This window comes from Schistocerca nitens, chromosome 3, assembly GCF_023898315.1.
Source record: "Schistocerca nitens isolate TAMUIC-IGC-003100 chromosome 3, iqSchNite1.1, whole genome shotgun sequence".
Lineage (NCBI taxonomy): Eukaryota > Metazoa > Arthropoda > Insecta > Orthoptera > Acrididae > Schistocerca > Schistocerca nitens.
The window spans coordinates 407,907,138-407,931,483 of record NC_064616.1 but is presented as its reverse complement, the minus strand read 5'-3'; positions in this window follow the sequence as shown (position 1 = coordinate 407,931,483).

The following is a 24,346-nucleotide window of genomic DNA, read 5'->3' as shown; positions in this document are numbered from 1 at the left end:
TTATGACCAACAGAAACGTGTGCAGTGAAATGATACTTAATTTGAAGAACTGGTAACAATTACAATTTGATAACATGAGAATACAATTACAAAGATACAGAAAACATCATTAAAGAACATAACAATACAGATAACATTTGTAGTACAGGTTTTACAACAGAATAGAAATAAACATATACATCAATGTTACAAAAATAATGACATAAGTACATACATAAAGATCAGAATAACTTTTGAAGCATCAACTTCACACATGAGCAATAAAACAGAATAAATAATGTCTAAACATCTTTACAAAGTAAATAACATATTATTAATGCAAATTATATTTGAGGATAACAGTATTCCTCATCATAGTGAATGTAGCTTAGTATTAGAAGAGAAAAAAAATTCTATGAAACAGTACACAGAGAAAGGAAGAAAACAAATACACATGGGTACACAAACGTATAGTGGGATAACACAATGGAAAGGACAGGGTTCGTTTTCAGTGTAACATTTGGTACTGCAGTATTTTGCGAACAAAACCTTTTTTGTTCTTGGAGATCTCCCTTCGTTCATCATTATTCCTAAAAAGTCCTATCTATACCTGCTTTCTGTACTGTTTTTTTTTTGTATAACTTCTCAATGCATTTCTTCCAATTCATCGCAACGCAGTCTCTTATATAGTCTACCCCCTCTTAAGCTAACTTAAATCTACTGAGCTCAGATGCTAAACTAAGGAACGAGGCAATGCAGCAGCACAAAACAATTAACACAAACAGCAATGATCAAAAATACAAATGGCGAAGCAAGCAGCATAAATTACAACTAATATAAGGCAATGAGCAGCAAACAAGAAAAATAAATCAGTAGTAAAACTGGCTTAGAAGAGTAACACAAATTAAAATTCAGTAGCACTATTCCTGGCAAGCAGCATAACTTACCTAAACATGACAAAGTTCAAGTAGAAAAAGTATTACACTAAATATGGCCATGTCTAATACCTATGTCACATCTTAACACTAGAGTGTGCATCACAATTTATTCTACAAAAGAAATTACCAAGTACTTGAAAAGAAAATTATGTATGCAGTTCCTGTTACTAGTCCCTTCTTATTGTTCTTTCCATTCCAAGAGCTCCTTTTTCGAAGAATGTGGATCATAAAGTAATTATTTAATAGATCTGTTGACAGAAAGTGTTCACATTAGCAAATGCATTTAATTTCATTATATGAAACCAATGCTGCAAGACAGCTGGAAACCAGATATCAAATGAAATAAGCAAGTACGCAAACCAAAGCATAAAAATATCATTCAATAGTCATGTGACAATTCATAAGTTAGTAGAAATTCTCTCAACTCTCGTAGAAAGACGCTTGTCAGAATCAGGTGTGCAGATGTAAAAATATTTCTCGTCATTTCATTAGGCATTTCTGTAAATATCATAAATTAAGAGCTCCACAGTGTAAACATATGTTTTCAAGTTCGACCGTGTCGTTTTTGCGATGCTCTCTACAAAGGAACGTCAATAGCGAGGATAATGGCCTCCCTTTTTTTTTCTACCTGTGCCGCTGAAAAGGGCTCGCAATAATGGCTTTTTCTCCAGGCGTCTGACACACCTGGCCACTCAGCTGGGTGCCCACGACGCATTACGTGCAGGTGGTCACTGAACTTTCTTACCGAAATATTTATGACACCAGTTTCCGCTACAGTGACAGTCTCATATAAATATATTTCACAGGTCAAGAATTTGGGTTACAAATCTGTAGAAACAAAATCCTATAAATATAACAGCGTCCAAAAAATTTTCGCCAGCATTGTGATACATTCACGCATATACACACATTTCATAACTCTTAAAGTACGATTCTTGGTTTCCAACATCCTTTTCCACAAACCATAGTCCCTAACTTCTATTCATTATTCATATACATATAAACACGTAATCACATTCCTTATATAGCATCAGCTTATTGATCATAAACATACCTCAACAGCATAATACACATCGTCGTCATAAAAATAACATCATAACACCTCAGTCAAATCTCAAAAACGTTGTAGCTTTCTGCAATAATTTCAAACCCTAAAAAAAATTATCTGCTCATGTCAATAGTGTCATCTACCTCAATTGTACTTTAAAATCATGCTCCCTTACCAAATACATCATTCAAAGCTCTCATAGTATCACAATGGTTCCGAAAAAATATGAACAGTTCACAAAGTACAGACAAAATACAATTTCATAAGTGTGAAGTTATCCAACTGTGTAATTGTGTAAACATCTGTCACTGATGTAGTAAAAAAAATCTTTGTCTCTCAGTTAAATGATTAGATAGCTGTGTAATTTGTGTGTTACAGAAATATGGTACCGATGTGTAAAGTTGTATAAGCAAATACCATATTAGCTAGGGCTCCTTGTGCTTGCCAAACACATGGTACACAAAGTAAGTGTGTACCCCCCTGAGGATTAATGTAATTATACCCTCAGGTGTTACAGATTACAGCAATGGAATGAAATGTATCACGGAAAACTTTCTTTGCAATTCAAAAATCTTTAAAAATAAATGTTTTAAGTACAAAATTAATCACTCAAATACGTGTACTGTAGCGCTAAACTGTGCGTCATGTTGTAAGATAACCTCTGTGAAAGTCTCGTAGTTATCGTCCTCCGAAAGCTAAGTTCTGCAGAAGTCAATGTACTTACCTCATGATAAACAAAAGTGAAATGCTTTGCGTATAGATATCTTAGTTATTACGCTTATTGTTGTGATGAAGAAAGTACTGTACTGTAACGTATTGTTGTGCTACGGAAAACCCTGTCTCATTGTAGCTATACTACAAAAGTTACAACTAAAACATGTTTTACTTTCCAGAAGAATTCAGAAAAACTGAGCAGATATAAAACAGAAACACTGCAAAAGCAACATTGTAAATTGTCACTCATTAGTAGCGTCGTGATAAAATCGTGTAGGTGTCACATAAACTAACCACTGTGTCATCTGGTATCTCACGGAAAGTACTTTAAATCCAGAATGTATTTTCAAGTAAACCAAAATGCTGCATTAAAATCTCAAGTTAAAAAAGCACATTATCTCTCAATAAACGGTTTTACATGTGAAATGTGGTGCAAACCTTTGCTCTTCCTAGTACTCAGAGTTTGAACTTGAATGCAATTGTCATGCGGTATACGTCGGTAAAGAATACTGGAATTTTTTTTTTTTAAGGTTAGCGTCTACGTTATTTTTCTCGGAGCCAGCCGGCGCAGGTGTCTGCCTGTGGTGTGGGTCATTGTCTGTTTCTTTGTTGGCGCGCGTCGTTATTGGGATTAGGAGACCTAACTTCTACAAATTCACCGTGACGATAGGGCCCTGCCCTGTTTAAATCCCGCCAGTTCTGATGCAATTCAGGTCTGTCGTTACGATCACATCGTCTGTCGTCATGTTGGTAGTTCCTGTAGTTTCTTTCTTGTCGGTTAAGTGGTGGAGAATTTCTCCCTGAATCGTAACTGCGCGCTGAACTTGGCTCTGAGCACTATGGGACCCAACTGCTGTGGTCATAAGTCCCCTAGAACTTAGAACTACTTAAACCTAACTAACCTAAGGACAGCACACAACACCCAGCCATCACGAGGCAGAGAAAATCCCTGACCCCGCCGGGAATCGAACCCGGGAACCCGGGCGTGGGAAGCGAGAACGCTACCGCACGACCACGAGATGCGGGCCGCGCTGAACTGTTGCGTCTGAAGTTATTCTGTCTCCCTTGATAATAATTGTTTTGGTACCCATATTGTCTGTTTCTATGGTAATCTCTGTCATATTCATTGCTACGGAAATGCGATCTTTCTCTGTAACTATTATTACTCTGCCAGTGGTTGTCATATGGGTGGTGTCTGTTTTGGTCACGATTTGCGTTGTAAGAATAGCCTTGTCGTGTCCAGTTATTATTTCTTTCATCGCGGAATTGTGACAGATGTGACCTGTAATTGTTGTGCTCCTGTTTCCGCGTTCCCCGATTGTCAGTGTCAATTTCCAGTTCTTGTAACAGTCCCTGAAAAGCTTCAATGTCGTCTTTGCAACGTCCTGCTAAAATAATATGTCGTAAATGTTCAGGTAATTTAATTAAGCAAATGCGGATGAGTTCTGAGGGGCTGTATGGGTTTGACAGGTACTGATTTTTGTGCAACATGTCTTCAAAATATTTCACAAGACTGGAGAATTCAGATTGTTCGAAATGTTTCATCATTATGATGCCATGTTTTACTCGGTCTTGTGTGGCTTGAGACCAATATGCTGAGAGAAAGGCATGGTAAAAGTCTCCTTCACTGTGGCAATCGTGAATGACCGATCGCATTCTTACAGCTGGTTCATTCTCTAAGTAGCCACACATAAATTCTAATCTGTGTTCTGACGACCAGTTGGGAGGAAAACAATGAGAGAATTGATGGAGCCATGCTTGTGGATGAATGTCGTTGCCAGAATTCTTAAATGTTTTGAATTTACGTGTAGTAATGAACAGCTTATAGTCAAAATCATCATGTCGGCGAGTCGCATATCGGTCACTGTTAGGTCGTGTCGGCCGTTCCATCTCAAAATTCGGTGCACATTGCCAATTTCTTTCATAACTTCCGAAATGCCCTGTGTTATTATTTTGCGGCTTTTCGGTATTTCTAAGTCCCTCTTCCCGTGTTGGAGCGCGAGTGTCCTCTGAAATACGTAATTCTTGTATTACCCGTGTCAGCTGATCTTGTACTTCCCGGATTTCTCTTTGGTGTTGCGTATTAATTTGATTCATATTTTGTTTCAGTTTCCTAATTTGTTCGCTCTCTTCTGTGTCATTAAAGACTACCGGTTTTGTGTCGTTCAGATTATCATCTACCTTCGTAGATAAGTTAGTGAACTGATCCGAAAGTTCGGCTACTTTCTCCGATAGTGTACTTATTTCCTCAGTGTGTTCTTCTGAACCAAGTTTCAGAGTATTTACTGTGTCCTTTAAATTTTCCTGAGTTTTTGCAAGTTGCGTAACCGAATCGGTAGATGGAACTGAGTCAAATTTAGCTTGCAAGGTCTCATGATTTTCATGAACAGTAGTTTGCAGTTCTTTTATGGCTGCTTCGTGATTCTGTAGTGCATTTTCATGACGCGAAAAAATAGGTTGGAAATGCTCACAAATTTGGGTTTTTACGTCGTTACAGACTTTTTGACATTTCGATTCAATGTGATGTAACTCAGTAGTTAAATCCTCACGTGTTTGTTCAAGAGTTTGCTCCAATGAGTCTAACTTTTGAAGCTGTTGCTGTGTTTGTCTCTGATTTAGTTCCATTGTGTCTAACTTTTGCTGTGTTTGTCTCTGATTTTGTTCCATTGTGTCTAACTTTTGAAGATTTTGTTCCATTGTGTCTAATTTTTGAAGCTTTTGTTGTGTTTATCCCATTTGTTGTATTAATTGTAATAACAATGCACTGGTGTCTGGAACATGTTCCTCAGTGCTTTTCGGCAGTGAATTTGCACCGGAAACATTCACATTTTGACAAGCAGAAAATGTGTCTTGACTTATTTGTGAAAATGGTGAGGATCCAAAACCTGAATCTACAGTATTTGCGAGATCGTGTCGTGTCATTTCGGATTCCTGAGCCGAGCTATTGCCGACCGATCGATCGATAATGCTTCCCTGCTCACTAATTGTTTCACTGCCTACGCCATTGTTTGCCGCCCGCTCCATTTCCCTATGCACAATTACCAAATTACTACTTTGAACATCAGTTAATTCATTACTCGGTGGCGCTAACACACTGCTTTCGTTTTCACTGTCATTTCTCAGTTTACTTTGGAGCCTAGTATTACGTTTTTCACATGCCATTATTGTCACAGTATTTCACACGACAACACAGAAAAGCACAATTTGAAGAGCAAAAATAAGAGAACACATTAACATAACACTGAAAATAATATCTAGTTAATTGCAGCTGCGAAATACTTGGTGCAAATCTACATGCATGCCACAACTGTTTTACTGTACAACAATGAAAAACTACAACTACAAAGGAAATTCTCTCTATGATTACGCGCTAGCAATAAACAATAGCTACACTAATTACACAAACTACAAGAAAAAAAAATCAGAAGATTCCAGTGAGGTATCCTAGGCTAAGGGTCGACATATGAAACGTCCCCTTTTGAACAATTATACATGACTGTCCTTAAACTGACACACAATATTTTTTTAGCGCAACGCAATCTGACTTTAAATAATCTCTACAAGAGAATGGCCCTGACTAACATTAACCTGTACTTTTCACAAATCACTTACCTCACAAAAATCTTGGTTACTCCCACTACTGCAATACAGCCAGCGCCACTACTGCCAGCTAAATAAAAGATTCAAACTACTGAAGGCACTAACTACTGATAGGCATAGTTAGCAAATGAAAGATTTTGATAGAGAACAACCAATGTATTTACCTCAATAGTCATAATATATATAGCAGTTCATGACAAATTTCAAAACTCCGCCATCTCTCTCTCCACATCCACCACTGCTGGCGGCTCACCTCCAACTGCGCAACGCTACGTGCTGTTCACAGCCAGCTGCCTAACACTACAATGGCGAGTATTACAACAATGCAAAGCAGCCACAGACTGCACACAGCACAGCCAGTGATTTTCATACAGAGGTGGCGTTACCAATAAAAAAACCTAAACAGCCTACTTACACATGGCGCTGCTATAAGTCAAACGGATATCAACTGCGTTTTTTTTAAATAGGGACTCCCATTTTTATTACATATTCGTGTAGTACGTAAAGAAATATGAATGTTTTAGTTGGACCACTTTTTTCGCTTTGTGATAGATGGCGTTGTAATAGTCACAAACGTATAAGTACGTGGTATCACGTAACATTCCGCCAGTGCGGACGGTATTTGCTTCGTGATACATTACCCGTGTTAAAATGGACCGTTTACCAGTTGCAGAAAAGGTCGATATCGTGTTGATGTATGGTTATTGTGATCAAAACGCCCAACGGGCGTGTGCTATGTATGCTGCTCGGTATCCTGGACGACATCATCCAAGTGTCTGGACCGTTCGCCGGATAGTTACGTTATTTAAGGAAACTGGAAGTGTTCAGCCACATGTGAAACGTCAACCATGACCTGCAACAAATGATGATGCCCAAGTAGGTGCTTTAGCTGCTGTCGCGGCTAATCCGCACATCAATAGCAGACAAATTGCGCGAGAATCGGGAACCTCAAAAACGTCGGTGTTGAGAATGCTACATCAACATTGATTGCACCCGTACCATATTTCTATGCAACAGGAATTGCATGGCGACGACTTAGAACGTCGTGTACAGAGAAATTACGGGACGATGACAGATTTTTTGCACGCGTTCTATTTAGCGACGAAGAGTCATTCACCAACAGCGGTAACGTAAGCCGGCATAATATGCACTATTGGGCAACGGAAAATCCACGATGGCTGCTACAAGTGGAACATCAGCGACCGTGGCGGGTTAATGTGTGGTGCGGCATTATGGGAGGAAGGATAATTGGTCCCCATTTTATCGATGGCAATCTAAAAGGGTACAATGTATGCTGATTTCCTACGTAATGTTCTACCGATGTTACTACAAGATGTTTCACTGCATGACAGAATGGCGATGTACTTCCAACATGATGGATGTCCGGCACATAGCTCGCGTGCGGTTGAAGCGGTATCGAATAGCATATTTCATGACAGGTGGATTGGTCGTCGAAGCATCATACCATGGCCCGCACGTTCACCGGATCTGACGTCCCCGGATTTCTTTCTGTGGGGAAGTTGAAGGATATTTGCTATCGTGATCCACCGACAACGCCTGACAACATGCGTCAGCGCATTATCAATGCATGTGCGAACATTACGGAAGGCGAACTACTTGTTGTTGAGAGGAATGTCGTTACACGTATTGCCAAATGCATTGAGGTTGACGGACATCATTTTGAGCATTTATTGCATTAATGTGGTACTTACAGGTAATCACGCTGTAACAGCATGCGTTCTCAGAAATGGTAAGTTCACAAAGGTACATGTATCACATTGGAACTGTAGTGGACTGACAAGGCAGCCAGTCCACAGTGACGGGTAGCCGAAAGGGCACACGTACACTCACGCCGACTGGCGCGAAGTCTGGAACAGGATTCGTAATGAATGTGATAAAGAAAAGAACGTAGCTACTAGAACACTTAACTTTTATATCGTCCTTTGGTATACAGCATTCTTGATGATACAAGTGAGACTATCTTGAGATACATGCAATGGTACAAATGGCGCCTTGCTAGGTCGTAGCCATCAACTTAGCTGAAGGCTATGCTAACTGTCTCTCGGCAAATGAGAGAAAGGCTTCGTCAGTGTAGTCGCTAGCAACGTCGTCGTACAACTGGGGCGAGTGCTAGTACGTCTCTCGAGACCTGCCTTGTGGTGGCGCTCGGTCTGCGATCCTGGCAGTGGCGACACGCGGGTCCGACATGTACTAATGGACCGCGGCCGATTTAAAGCTACCACCTAGCAAGTGTGGTGTCTAGCGGTGACACCACAGGAACAACCGAAATAAAATGTTCAAACGTACCTACGTTCTGTATTTTAATTTAAAAAACCTACCTGTTAACAACCGTTCGTCTAAAATTGTGAGCCATATGTTTGTGACTATTACAGCGCCATCTATCACAAAGCGAAAAAAGTGGTCCAACTAAAACATTCATATTTCTTTACGTACTACACGAATATGTAATAAAAAATGGGGGTTCTTATTTTAAAAAACGCAGTTGATATCCGTTTGACCTATGACAGCGCCATCTAGCGGGCGAACCATAGCGCCATCTGGTTTCCCGCTTCAAGCTAGACGAGTTTCGGTCTTTGTAGTTTTTTCGTCTGATGCTTATTTCGTGAGATATTTGGCCTGGTCACTATCAATGGACCACCCTGTATACATATATATCTCCACTACCCAGATCACACAATTTTCCTCTGACTAAGAAAGCATTGTGAGCCATTGAGTAACTAGAAAATTATCCTGTCAGCATAGACCTTTACTTGGAAACTCGAAAACAAAATAGAGGAAACTGATATTTCTACTCGGGAATACCAATGTCGGTGATATAACAGATTCCAGATCATCCTTAGTATTTACAAAGTCAACTAAGGTGTTTCTCATGTCTGGAGATCCAGTAAACGTATCCTCAACCCGTATTTCACCTGCTAGATGCTCTTAACACACACCACAATCGACCTTCTCTCAACCTAATAAAGACAGAAAATGTGAAGAAGCAATCAATCGGACAATTTACAAAATGGTTCAAATGGCTCTGAGCACTTTGGGACTTAACATCTATGGTCATCAGTCCCCTAGAACTTAGAACTACTTAAACCTAACTAACCTAAGGACAGCACACAACACCCAGTCATCACGAGGCAGAGAAAATCCTTGACCCCGCCGGGAATCGAACCCGGGAAGACAATTTACATGGGAGGGAATAATGATCCAGTGCAAACACATGTCCATTTTGAATCTTCTCAAATTTCTACGCGATCACGAAAGCTGTCCAACACATACTAAGTGTTAGTCCGCTATTCGGCCATCTAGAGGACGACCTGGTTAAGTCAACTACATTCCAGTATCCCAACTGGCCTCTCCATTCTGACGGCTCCTGCCACAGGCCACCGTCGCCGCCGCGCCAAGCACGCATAGACATAATCGTCCTACGAAATCGGCCACATATATATTTGATCGCTATACTTACACTTAAATGCTACGATTGCGTTCTCAGTTGAACGACATTCGACAATGAGCAAAGTATCGGAAATACACCCTGCTCATGGCTGTGGCTCCGGAAATAGAAATATCTGTACCATTTTTATGACTGGACATACTCTTCCCTTTGCTATCACAGTATTCCACGAAAAATCCATACTTTCCTTATGACTGGACATAGTCATTTCCATTGCACATGTCGGAACACAAACACACACTTTACAAGCCTGATGCTTAAGGTGAACCTATCACGCATCCCCTGCTACTAAGTATAATACTTCGCCAATAACTGATTGCTGGCGATACGAAATAATACTGACCGAAAATCAATGATGGGTGGACGTGTCACCTAAGTTTTTTTTGCGAGTGGTACCACTGTGTCTTAGAAAGAGAGGCGTAATCGTCTTACTAACTGACAGATGCTAAAAAACACGATTGCGACAACCAGCTTATGTTACTGTCGCAGGCGGCCTTGGTTCTACAGGTGCATACAAGTATCCATTTTAAAAGCTATACTGGCTTTATAAATCGAGGTATGGCTTTACCTCCGAATGAAGTGCTTTTTCCACACAAATACCGTGACACTGAATATACACGGTGATATGTAATGCGTAAATATATGCGCCGAATGAATACCTACACGTTTAGGGAATTTCCTCTCGTTTTCAGTTAACAGAATTTAACATTTCTAGGCAAGTACGTTCTCAGGTCCAACAGTCTCCCCTGCTCTCTCCGATTATTCTCTGAATTCTTTAGTGGTAGTAAATTGTAGAAGTAAATGTTGCTTATTTCGTTGCAGTATACTTGGGTACTTGAATATATTTGCGAATTACGTTTTCCTTGGCCCATTCACCACATTATTGCACTGTCTCGAACGTGAGGCTAGCCCTGTTTGCAGTAAAGCTAATGTTTTCATTGTATCTAGCCTTTATGTGCATTTTGGAAGCCTGTATTTAATTATTTGTTACGAGAGGGAACTGAGTCGTGAACAATGTGATCCTAGCTAAAACATGAACACTCTGTATTATCTGTGGCAACTTCATGCCCATTTAAAATAAATTTTGACTTTTTTCAACTGATAAACTTCTTTTTCTTAATTTTTTATCAGGTAATTCCTATCCCCACCCATTAGCCTTGCCAACACCAAATCATTAAAACTGAATGTACGTATGCTCTGAAAAGAGAATGAGATGAGTTTAAACAATGTTTATGGGAATGGGTCCTAAGACTAAATCTGATACATCACCTTCCACTACGATCTTGTCTTAATTTATCTAAGTTATCCGTTGCGCAAAACATCATTCTTAACCTTGTTTATTGGCCGTATTTAACATAATAAATTCGTGTGATGAAGCAAGCATGATGTCTGATGAACGTGACGTGAACAGAGTGATACTGTTAACAGGAAAGAAGATTTGAGCGCTCATGGCTCGAATGAAAAATACAACACTTTTATTAATAAAGCACTAACCTTATATGAATACTTCAAAATGGCGTCTGTAACGGAAGTGATTTCCAAGCAGAGAGATATCATTGAGTATCTTTTGGCGGAAAACCAGAGCATCACAGATATTCATCGGCGCATGCAGAATGTCTGTGGAGACTTGGCTGCACAACTGGACGTCTCTGTTGGTAGCTCTGACACACTCGTCCACCAGTTGGAGTACTCAAACGTGTTTGCCCGCTGGATTCCTCGTCGCCTAACGGAAGACCATAAAGAGGAACGAAGGACCATCTGTACGGAATTGCCTGCCCGTTACGAGGTTGATAGTGACAATTTGTTGTCAAACATCGTCACAGGAGATGAAACATCAGTTCATCACCTCGAATCGTAAACAAAACGGCAATAAATGGAGTGGCGCCACCGAAGAAAAAGCTCACTCAAAGCTGCACCCTCAGCCGGTAAAGTCATGGCGATGGTCTTCTGGGTCTCTGAAGGGGTTATTCTGTTGGATGTCCTCCCTCATGGTGCAACGATGAGCTCGTAAGTGAGCTGTACTACCCTCGGAAAACTGAGGAAACAATTTGAGTTTTTTTTGTCGCCACAAAAATGTAAACCAGCTTCTCCCTCTGCACGACAAAGCGAGGCCTCGCACAAGTCTGCGCACCCGAGAGGAGTTCACAAAACTTCATTGGACTGTTCTTCCTCATCCACCCTATAACCTGGATCTCGCACCATCCGACTTCCGTCTGTTTGGGACAATGAAGGATGGAAATCGCGGGAAGCGGTACGCGGGTGATGGGGGGGGGGGGGGTTTCTACATCTACATCTACATTTACATTTATACTCCGCTAGGCACCAAGCGGTGTGTGGCGGAGGGCACAATTCGCGCCAAAATCATATTTCCCCCCATGTTCCATTCGCGGATCGCGCGAGGGAGAAACGAATGTCTGAAAGCCTCAGTACGAGCTCTAATTTCCCTGGTGATCACTGCGCGATTGGAAAGTTGGTGGTAATAATATATGCTCTACATACTCAGTGAAGATCGAATTTCGGAATTTAGTGAGCAGCCCCTTTCGTTTAGCGCGCCGTCTATCTGCAAATGTGTCCCACTTCAAACTTTCTATGAGATTTGTAACGCTTTCGCGATGGCTAAATGTAACAGTCACGAATCTTTCGGCTCTTCTTTGGACCTTCTCAATCTCTTGAATCAGACCCAACTGGTAAGGGTCCCATACAGACGAACAATACTCTTAAGACTGGACTAACTAACGTATCGTAATCTATTTCCTTTGTTGAAGGACTGTATCGCTTCAGGATTCTACCAGTAAACAGCAATCTAGAGTTCGCCTTATCCGTTACTTGTGTAATCTGATCATTCCATTTAAGATAATTTCGAATAATCACAACCAGATACTTGACGGATGTTACCGTTTCCAAAGACTGGGCATTTATTTTGTACTCGTACATTAATGGGGATTTTCGCCTTGTTATACGCAGTAGGTTACACTTACTAATATTGAGAGATAACTGCCAGTCATTACACCACGCATTTATTTTCTGCAAATCCTCATTGATTTGTTCACAACTTTCGTGTGATACTACTTTCCTGTAGACTACAGCATCATCGGCAAACAGTGTAATGCTGCTGTCAATACCATCAACCAGATCGTTTATGTAAATCGTAAAAAGCAGGGGTTATTGACGCAGTAAGACGTTGGCTCCGACTTCGACTAGTAGAGTGGTACCATTGGGACAGATAGGCCCTCGCAGAAGGGAGCATAATGTTGTCACATTGAACGGAGATTATGTTGAAAAATGGGGCTTTGTTGCGAAAAGAGTAGGGAATAATACGGTGTATTGGAACCCTAAATAAAATCGATTTGCTTTGAGAAAAGAATGTGTTGCACTACTTACCGAACGCACACCATGAAAACGAAAAATCTGGCATACTATGCTTACTTTCATTCCATTATGTCATATGGGTTATTTTTCGGGAAAGCCAAGCTAAAGTTTTCTGGGTCCAAAAACGTGTATTAAGAATTATTTGTTGTAAAGTCAAGAATATCCTGCAGAGACCTGTTTAGGGAACTAGGGATATTAACTACTGCTTCGCAATATTTTTATTCCTTAATGAAATTTGTCATTAAAATATATCTCTTCATCAAGCCAATAGCTCAGTTCATAGAGTCAACACTAGAAATAAGAATAATCTTCTCAAAGATTTAAAGTCATTTACTTTGGTCGAGAAGGCCTCCATTATTCGGGAACACACATTTTCAATAACTTGTCAGCAGTCACATAAAGCTTAACTACCAATAAAGTACAGTTGAAGAGGAACCTAAAGGATTTACTGGTGGTCATATCCTTCTACTCCATTGATGAATTTCTTGTATATGTTACTAGTAGTATCAAATTGTGAGATCCTGCCCACTCACCTAATATAGGGTACCTAGGAAGTTGTTTTCTCGGATAGCTAAACAACGTTTAAGCAAATCTTATTAATGGAGTTTATTACAGTAAATTAAATTGACAATACTTAACCTGTGTATGTACAAGATGGGTCGCAAGCAATTGGCGACATGCAAATAATCAATGTCCTTCGATATATACAATTTCCATGCAAGCAAATCACACAAGTTCATAAGTCACTGCTATAGAGTTTATATCACTGCTCGTCTTCTAGTCCGGCTCTTCTAGTGCGGCCGAGGCTTGCTGGAGCGGCGCTTACGTTCTCTTCGTATAGGTGCCGCTCCTGTTGTGGTGTCGTCCTAGTCTGCGTTCTATTGGCTGACGTCCTCTCGCAGCCTTCTCTGCTGTCTCGTTCAGGCCTACGTGCCGGCTCTTGATGTTACGCCAGAACACAAATAATGTGAATATTAGTAAAATATGGCTTCTATACGAAGTCAGAGCAGTAGTGTGATCATTGTAAATAAATGCTGTAGAACGATTTTTCTATTTAGTCTATTTGTTTAATTTTTTTTATTTCTACTCACTCCACATCCATGACGATCATTCCACTTGGGATCTGTGGAAGGTACATTAAAATTTTTGTTTTTCATTGTAATATTTATTGTCTATTCTTGTTTTTTTTTCTGGAGTATTATACATCCTGGAGGATATCGTCACTATGGGTCGATTGGAACGAAAAATACATCTAGTCTAATCTTCTAATCATGATCGCGATTACAGCTCGTAAGCGTAGGTGGTACAAGGCGTCCATCCCCATTTTAATCCGGCGTCCCTACATAGTTCGATATGTACAGTAACTGTAAAGCACTCCACTTTCAATATTTTGTCCAGTGTGCTATCTTCTGACACGAAACATTCCACTCTCGTGCCTCTACAGCAGGCTGATTAAATGGGATGAGTTGGATAGCACCCACCCGGATACCACTTTGGACGTGTATCCACTTCCCTTACTAAAATTTGCTACAATTTGATGCCATGTCAACCGATTCTTCGTTCGAAAATACAGTGTACTATACATATAAAGGATTTAAGATTAAATAACGTCTGATAGTGCAAATATTTTCTGTTGAACATTACACAACACTGTAACATTACTCATTGATATTATCTACATTCATGAGCCAAAAAACGAAGATCACCTGCTTAAGATAGTGTTGATCCACTTTCGGAACGAAATACTGCAGCGATCCTGGATGGCAGGAATTCGGCACGTTCTTAGTAGGTTTTCAGATGTAAGTGACAGTAGATGTCTACGCACAGGTCATGCAATTTCTGTAAACCACGGGCTGGTAACTGCGTACGAGGCGCTGGCGCCCGAAAGGATCCGAATTGTGTTCCAGCGGGTTCAGATCAGGTAAATTTGGCGGCCAAGAAATCAGCGTGATTTCACTAGCATGCTCCTCAACATGCAGGACGATTCTGGTCTTATGAAACAAGACAGCTATCCTGTTGTAAGATGCCTTCGCATTCGGGGAATACATCAAGCATGAAGAACCGCAGATCTCCCACAACAGTGTTCACGTCGCCCACAGCTGCCACGGTGCCTTCGATTAATACCACAGGTCCCACGGAAGCCCAGGTGAATGTCTCCCAAAGCATAATACTGACCCCACCGGCCTACGTCCGTGGCGTGGTGCGTATTTCGAGCAGCCTTTCGGCTTGATGAAATCATACCCGGACACGAAGATCGACCTGGTCTAACAAGAAATCTGATTCACCCCACGAAGCGACACGTATCCACGGACCACCTGTCAAGTCGCTATAAGGCCGTACCCAGTGCAATCTTGATTGACAATTTTGTTGGTTTAACGTGTGAGCACGTAGAGGTCGTTTACTGCAGAGCCCCATGTTCACTGATGTTCGTAGAACGGTGCGCTTTGAAACATTTGAGGCTGCACCGGCAGTGTACTCTGTCGTCAGATCTGTCGCAGATCGTAGTTTACAGAGCAGGTAAGCCTCCGACCTCCACGTTCTGTGATGACGCGTGGACGTCAAACACCTTGTCACCTATTCGTGGTTTCACCGTCCTTCAACTACTTTCCGTAGATCATCACGACAGTATCAAGCGAACAGCCTACAATATCCGCCGTTTCCGAGATGCTCGTTCCATAACTATGGCTCCGAGCCATAACTATTTTCCCTTTGTCGAAGTCGCTTATGTCAGCGGGTTTCCCCATTTGAGACCTACATCGTCGCTAGAATGATTCCCTACTCGTCTCTGTTCTGCTTATATACTTTTCTAACTGCGTCATATGCCCGCCAGGTTACCAGGTGGCATTCAATCAAGCGATGGGCAGTTGTCATTTGAACGTCCAGAAATCCAGAATTTCACTTTCAACATATTAAATCATTACTGTGTTAAAGCGTTCTGTCTATGCACAATGGAGTAATACGTTGAAACACCTGTAACAGAAGGGACTTCAAAACACCTACCCAAACCAACTGAAATGGGGTACAACGATTGCACCCTGCTGAATGCAAGGCGACTAAAATAACTCACGCATTCTTCAGATTCTTCAAATTATTGCATTTTGACGGTGGCGAGTCTTATTTGATAAAAGTTAAACTAGAACAGGAATAGAGACTTTGATGTGAGACTATTTCACGAAAAAAATTCATTCACTGTGTGGTAATTTCCCATGGGACCAAACTGCTGAAGTCATGGACAACACACACACCCATGCCCGAGGGAGGACTCGAACCTCCGAGCCGCGCGGAGTGGCTGCGGGGTTTGAGGCGCCATGTCACGGACTGCACGGCCCCTCCCGCCGCAGGTTTGTATTGAGAAAAAGTATACCAGTTGATGATCACATACAAAGTTTGTTCGAAGACATCTGTGAAGAACAAAAACACTAATCCTTAGTGATCGGAATCGCCGGACATTTAGGTGAAACATCAGGAGTAATTGTAGAGATTATATGACAGAAGTGATATCATAAGTTAATCAAATCTAGAACATCATCACATGCTGACCTGAACTGTACAAATTGGAAATTCATGAGCAGACGACTCTCTTCAAAACTCTGGTTATCACTAATAACATCTCAGCAGAACGTATACCTACGTCAAGAGATTGCAACATAGACCAACAATGACGTGAAGACCTCTACATCTACATCTACGTGATTACTCTGCTATTCACAATAAAGGGCCTGGCAGTCGGTTCAATGAACCAACTTCAAGCTGTCTCTCTACCGTTCCACTCTCGAACGGCGTGAGCCCTGATTTCTCTTATTTCTCCCTACGTAACTGGGTGCCAACAGAATGTTTCGCAATCAGAGGAGAAAACTAGTGATTGAAATTTCATGAGAAGATACCGTCGCAACAAAAAGCGCCTTTGTTTTAATGGTTGCCACTCCAATTCGCGTATCATGTCTGTGGTACTATCTCCCCTATTTGGCGATAATACAAAGCGAGCTGCCCTTCTTTGAACTTTTTCGATGTCATCCGTCAGTCCCACCTGATGCGAATCCCACACAGAACAGCAGTACTCCAGAATAGAGCGCACAAACGTGGTGTAAGCAGTCTCTTTAATAGACCTGTTGCACCTCTAAGTATTCTGCCAATGAATCACAGTCTTTGGTCTGCTCTGCCCACAACGTTATCTATGTGATGGTTCCAATTTAGGTTATTTGTAATTGTACTCCCTAAGTATTTGTTGAATTTACAGCCTTCAAATTTGTGTGATTTATCGTGTAATCGAAATTTAGCGGATTTCTTTTAGTACTCATGTGAATAACTTCACAATTTTCTTTATTCAGGGTCAATTGCCACTTTTCGCCCCATACATACAGCACAGATTAAAACGCGAGTTTCGCAAAATACGGCAATGTGGTCCGTGTGCCCTGTGGACAATAAATAGCTCATGTTGTATATATACAACAAAGGTTGTGTCCTAGACAATCGCTCTGCACGCCCGGCGTGGGTTCGTCATGGTTCGTCTTCTGCGATACGCAACGGGGACGACACTTCAGTGATTAACGGTGGAGTCACTCCTCTTGCGGCCACGATGGCCCCAGCCGCAAAGAGACAGTTCAGAAACAGACGATCGTTTACGTTTCCAAGCAGCATGCTGTCACCAGTCGAGGATTGACAGTCCAATGATGAAGTAGGAAGTTACGGCCCTGCCAGATGTACCGATGTCAAAGGTGTTTACCAAAGCTGTGAGAAGAGTTATGATACTTTCGGAAAATTGTTGGAATGGTACGGGGAGAAACGAGTATTTGCTCATGTCTCATAAGCTCAGGCCAAGACTAGATCTCTCATTGGCTGCTAATATGTGGCGTGGATCTTTCTGAGATTCATAAGATGAGATGAGGAGAGTCGTGTGGAAAATTTTCTCTCCTCCAGTATGTCAACAAATAAGCACGGGCATTGACTGACTGATGCGGGTTTTTGGTGGAATTAATTGTTTGAGACGCCAGAGTTAGAAAAACCAAAAGCATGAAGAACATTCGGTTTTGGAGAGCAGCGGAGAGAACTTTCAGAGTCAGATATCGGTGGAGAACGGCACCTTTCTGGTTCTGATATCGAAGGAGAGCAGTTGGTGTTCTTTCGAGATGAAGGTGGTAGCCAGAAAGGTGAGCTATATTGCTACAGTGTTCGGATTTAAGAGATCTAATTAGAGTGGTTTCACAGCCGTAGTCATAGTTACAGTGCATCTTGTGGACCCAATATATGTTTATTACTTGCAATGAGACAGTTTAATACTTCATGTATTCCTTGTTATTTTCGATGAAGATATTCGTCATATTTCGTTTTTCCCATGTGTTTAGATCTTTGTAAAATAAATGTGCAGTAATCGAATTCCTCTGGATATCATTTCGGTGGTTAGTTAATCCTATGTCATTTGAATATAGATTAAACAAGGCCATCAGCCATTTCGATACTTCTTTTTTGTGAGGGACATTGTTTTCTTCACTCCTTCCAATCTGATCGTGTAAGAATAGAAAAAACGTTGAATGATTTCAAAGAGATAGTATCGACCGTAATTGAGAGATGTACAGGGTGGGTCACTAACTATTGCCACCTAGAATAACTCTGAAAGTATGATAGCAACTCAAAAGTTTGTGGGACATACGTTACATGGGACAATGGGGGCCTTGATATGACGTTTTGCTAGTCGGGGTCGCTTCAGAGATATGAAGGTCAACTTTGTTTTTTTAAATGGGATGCTATAGTTTGGTACTTATTTTCTGATAGCAGCTATCGACACGAATTCAATGACGTGTAACAATAAGGTCTTTGAAGGTCATCGAAGGTCACAAAGGTGGCATGAACGTCCATTTACAGAGGCTGTTCGAAGTGATGACCATTGGTATCAATGCAGTGCTGCAATCTTCTTATCATGGATAGAGTGGTATTCCTTATCACATCGCCACTTATCGAAGCACATGCTCTGAGAGTTCTCTCTCGCATATCTTCAGGTGTAGTTGGAACGTCTTTATAAACAATGTCTTTTACGAATCCCCACAAGAAAAAATCCAGAGGCGTCAAGTCTGGCGAACGAGACGGCCACGACACATCTCCTCCACGTCCAGTCCAACGAGCTGGTAGTTGACTCTGCAACTCGTTTCTAGCAATCAGCGAAAAATGTGCTCCACACCCATCGCGTTGATACCACATCCTGTTCTCTCTTCCTAACGGTATTTCTTCCAATAACAGACCTAATGTTTCTTGCAGGAATGTGGTGTACTTTCTGCCATTAAGATTTCCTTCGATGAAATAGGGGCCTATAATTGTGTCCTCCAGAATCCCACACCATACATTCACCAAAAATGTTCAAATGTGTGTGAAATCTTATGGGACTTAACTGCTAAGGTCATCAGTTCCTAAGCTTACACACTACTTAACCGAAATTACCCTAAGGACAAACACACACACCCATGCCCGAGGGAGGACTCGAACCTCCGCCGGGACCAGCCGCACAGTCCATGACTGCAGCGCCGTAGACCGCTCGGCTAACCCCGCGCGGCATACATTCACCGACCACGGTGTTTGGTGTGCAACTTGCCGCAGGCAACAAGGATTTTCAGTTGCCCAATAATTCATGTTATGCAAATTAACATTTCCATCGTTCGTGAATGTAGCCTCATCAGTAAATAAAATCAAATTAATAAATCTGCCATCCCTCTGAATCTGAAGTTGAGCCCATCGGCAGAATTCAATGCGACGCATACAATCCGTACCAGTTAATTCTTTGTGGAGACTGATATGGTAAGCATGATATCTATGGCGATGCAGAACACAAACAACACTACTCTGGCTCATGCCAGATTTTCTTGCGATTTGACGCAAACTGACACAAGGGTCTCGAACCACAGTGACAAGAGTACCAATTTCCGTTTCCTCGTTAGCAACTTTCCTTTGCCGGACATGTTTCCGATGCGTTAAAGATCCAGTTGTTCTCAATTTATCATACACATATTTAAATGTACGACGTGTGGGGTGAGTACGTAGAGGATGTCTTTCAGCGTATAAGTCTCTACCTGTCACTGGATTTCGTAAAGGAGAAACATATCGACTTGTTCTTCTAAGGAATACATCATTCATATTCGCTTGATTCGACTATACTAGTCTTGCCGTTCCTATTACTGTTGAATTGTGAAACCGTCGAATGGTGTTTACATGTCAATGGCATATTAGATGGAACGCCGTATTCGGCGAATATTTACTATTTGCAAGATATATAAGATAGAATTGTCAGAGGACGTGCTTCGATAAGTGCCGAAGTAATAAGAAATACCACTCAATCCATGATAAGAAGACTGCAGCACTGCATTGATACCAAAGGTCATCACTTCGAACACCTTCTGTAAATGGACGTTCATGCCACCTTTTTGACCTTCGTTGACGTTTCAAAGACCTTACGGTTACACATCATTGGATTCGTCTCGATAGCCGCTGTCAGAAAATAAGTACCAAACTATAGCATCCCATTAAAAAAAAAACAAAGTTGACCTTCATATCTCTGACACGAACCCACCTAACGACACAAAACCAACGTCATATTATGGCCTCCATTGTCCCATGCAACATTTGTCCCACAAACTTTTCAGCTACTATCATTCATTCAGAGTTATTCTAGGCGGTAATAGTTAGTGACTCACCCTTATACCACATAAATTAATAAGTGATAGTACTGATTCTCCATGGTACACAAAAAGGGTCAGATCGCTGTTGCAGAAGCAACGAAAAAAGCATCCCAAATTGAAAAGAACACAAAATCCCCAAGATTGGCAAAGCTTTGCAGTAGTTCGAAATATAGCGCGTGCTTCAATGCGAGATGCTTTTAATAATTTCCGCAACGAAACTCTGTCTCGGAATCGGGCAGAAAACCCAAAGAGATTCTGATCATACATGAAGCACACCAGTGGCAAGACGAAATCAATACCTTCACTAGCCGGCCGGAGTGGACGTGCGGTTCTAGGCGCTACAGTCTGGAGCCGAGCGACCACTACGGTCGCAGGTTCGAATCCTGCTTCGGGCATGGATGTGTGTGATGTCCTTAGGTTAGTTAGGTTTAATTGGTTCTAAGTTCTAGGCGACTGATGACCTGAGAAGTTAAGTCGCATAGTGCTCAGAGCCATTTGAACCAATACCTTCACTGCGGGATAACAACGGTGAAGTCACTGATGACAGTGCCACGAAAGTAGAGTTATTAAACACGGCTTTTCGAAAGTCCTTCACCAAAGAAGACGAATTAGATATTCCTGAATTCCAATCAAGAAAAACTGCCAAGATGAGAAACATAGAAGAAGATATCCTCGGTGTATCAAAGCAGCTTAAATCACTTAATAGAGGGAAGGCCCCCGGTCGAGATCGTATACCACTCATGTTCCTTTTAGAGTATGCTGATACAATAGCTCCATATTTAGCAACTATATACAACCGCTCCGTAATAGTAAGATCTGTACGTGAAGACTGGAAAATTGCTCAAGTCCCACCAATACCCAAATACCCAAAGAGGGAAATATGAGTAATCCGCTGAATTACAGGCCCATATCACTAACGTCGATTTGCAGTAGGGTCTTGGACCATGTATTATCTTCGAACATTATGAGTTACCTCGAAGAAAACGATTTATTTACACAAAGTTATAACGGATTCAGAAAATATCGTTCTTGTGAAACACAGTTAGCTCTTTATACTCATGAAGTAATGAGTACTATCGAGAGGGGATGTCAAATTGATTCCATATTTTTAGATTTCCAGAAGGCTTTCGACACCGTTCCTCACAAGCGTTTTCTAACCAAACTACGTGCCTATGGAATATCGCCTCAGTTGTGTGACTGGATTCGAGATTTCCTGTCAGAAAGGACACAGTTCGTTGTAATAGATGGAAAGTCATCGAGTAAAACAGAAGTAATATCCGGCGTTCCCCAAGCAAGTGTTATAGGCCCTCTATTATTTCTGATCTATATTAACGACACAGGAGACAATATGAGTAGCCTTCGTAGATTGTTTGCAGACGATGCTGTCATTTACCTGTAACGTCATCATATGACAAAAACGAATTGCAAAATGATTTAGATAAGATATTTGTATGGGGCGAAAAGTGGCAATTGACCCTGAATAAAGAAAATTGTGAAGTTATTCACATGAGTACTAAAAGAAATCCGCTAAATTTCGATTACACGATAAATCACACAAATTTGAAGGCTGTAAATTCAACAAATACTTAGGGAGTACAATTACAAATAACCTAAATTGGAACCATCACATAGATAACGTTGTGGGCAGAGCAGACCAAAGACTGTGATTCATTGGCAGAATACTTAGAGGTGCAACAGGTCTACTAAAGAGACTGCTTACACCACGTTTGTGCGCTCTATTCTGGAGTACTGCTGTTCTGTGTGGGATTCGCATCAGGTGGGACTGACGGATGACATCGAAAAAGTTCAAAGAAGGGCAGCTCGCTTTGTATTATCGCCAAATAGGGGAGATAGTACCACAGACATGATACGCGAATTGGAGTGGCAACCATTAAAACAAAGGCGCTTTTTGTTGCGACGGTATCTTCTCATGAAATTTCAATCACTAGTTTTCTCCTCTGATTGCGAAACATTCTGTTGGCACCCAGTTACGTAGGGAGAAATAAGAGAAATCAGGGCTCACGCCGTTCGAGAGTGGAACGGTAGAGAGACAGCTTGAAGTTGGTTCATTGAACCGACTGCCAGGCCCTTTATTGTGAATAGCAGAGTAATCACGTAGATGTAGATGTAGAGGTCTTCACGTCATTGTTGGTCTATGTTGCAATCTCTTGACGTAGGTATACGTTCTGCTGAGATGTTATTAGTGATAACCAGAGTTTTGAAGAGAGTCGTCTGCTCATGAATTTCCAATTTGTACAGTTCAGGTCAGCATGTGATGATGTTCTAGATTTGATTAACTTATGATATCACTTCTGTCATATAATCTCTACAATTACTCCTGATGTTTCACCTAAATGTCCGGCGATTCCGATCACTAAGGATTAGTGTTTTTGTTCTTCACAGATGTCTTCGAACAAACTTTGTATGTGATCATCAACTGGTATACTTTTTCTCAATACAAACCTGCGGCGGGAGGGGCCGTGCAGTCCGTGACATGGCGCCTCAAACCCCGCAGCCACTCCGCGCGGCTCGGAGGTTCGAGTCCTCCCTCGGGCATGGGTGTGTGTGTTGTCCATGACTTCAGCAGTTTGGTCCCATGGGAAATTACCACACAGTGAATGAATTTTTTTCGTGAAATAGTCTCACATCAAAGTCTCTATTCCTGTTCTAGTTTAACTTTTATCAAATAAGACTCGCCACCGTCAAAATGCAATAATTTGAAGAATCTGAAGAATGCGTGAGTTATTTTAGTCGCCTTGCATTCAGCAGGGTGCAATCGTTGTACCCCATTTCAGTTGGTTTGGGTAGGTGTTTTGAAGTCCCTTCTGTTACAGGTGTTTCAACGTATTACTCCATTGTGCATAGACAGAACGCTTTAACACAGTAATGATTTAATATGTTGAAAGTGAAATTCTGGATTTCTGGACGTTCAAATGACAACTGCCCATCGCTTGATTGAATGCCACCTGGTAACCTGGCGGGCATATGACGCAGTTAGAAAAGTATATAAGCAGAACAGAGACGAGTAGGGAATCATTCTAGCGACGATGTAGGTCTCAAATGGGGAAACCCGCTGACATAAGCGACTTCGACAAAGGGAAAATAGTTATGGCTCGGAGCCATAGTTATGGAACGAGCATCTCGGAAACGGCGGATATTGTAGGCTGTTCGCTTGATACTGTCGTGATGATCTACGGAAAGTAGTTGAAGGACGGTGAAACCACGAATAGGTGACAAGGTGTTTGACGTCCACGCGTCATCACAGAACGTGGAGGTCGGAGGCTTACCTGCTCTGTAAACTACGATCTGCGACAGATCTGACGACAGAGTACACTGCCGGTGCAGCCTCAAATGTTTCAAAGCGCACCGAACTATGAACATCAATGAACATGGGGCTCTGCAGTAAACGACCTCTACGTGTTCACACGTTAAATCAACAAAATTGTCAATTAAAATTGCATTGGGTACGGCCTTATAGCGACTTGACAGGTGGTCCGTGGATACGTGTCGCTTCGTGGGGTGAATCAGATTTCTTGTTAGACCAGGTCGATCTTCGTGTCCGGGTATGACT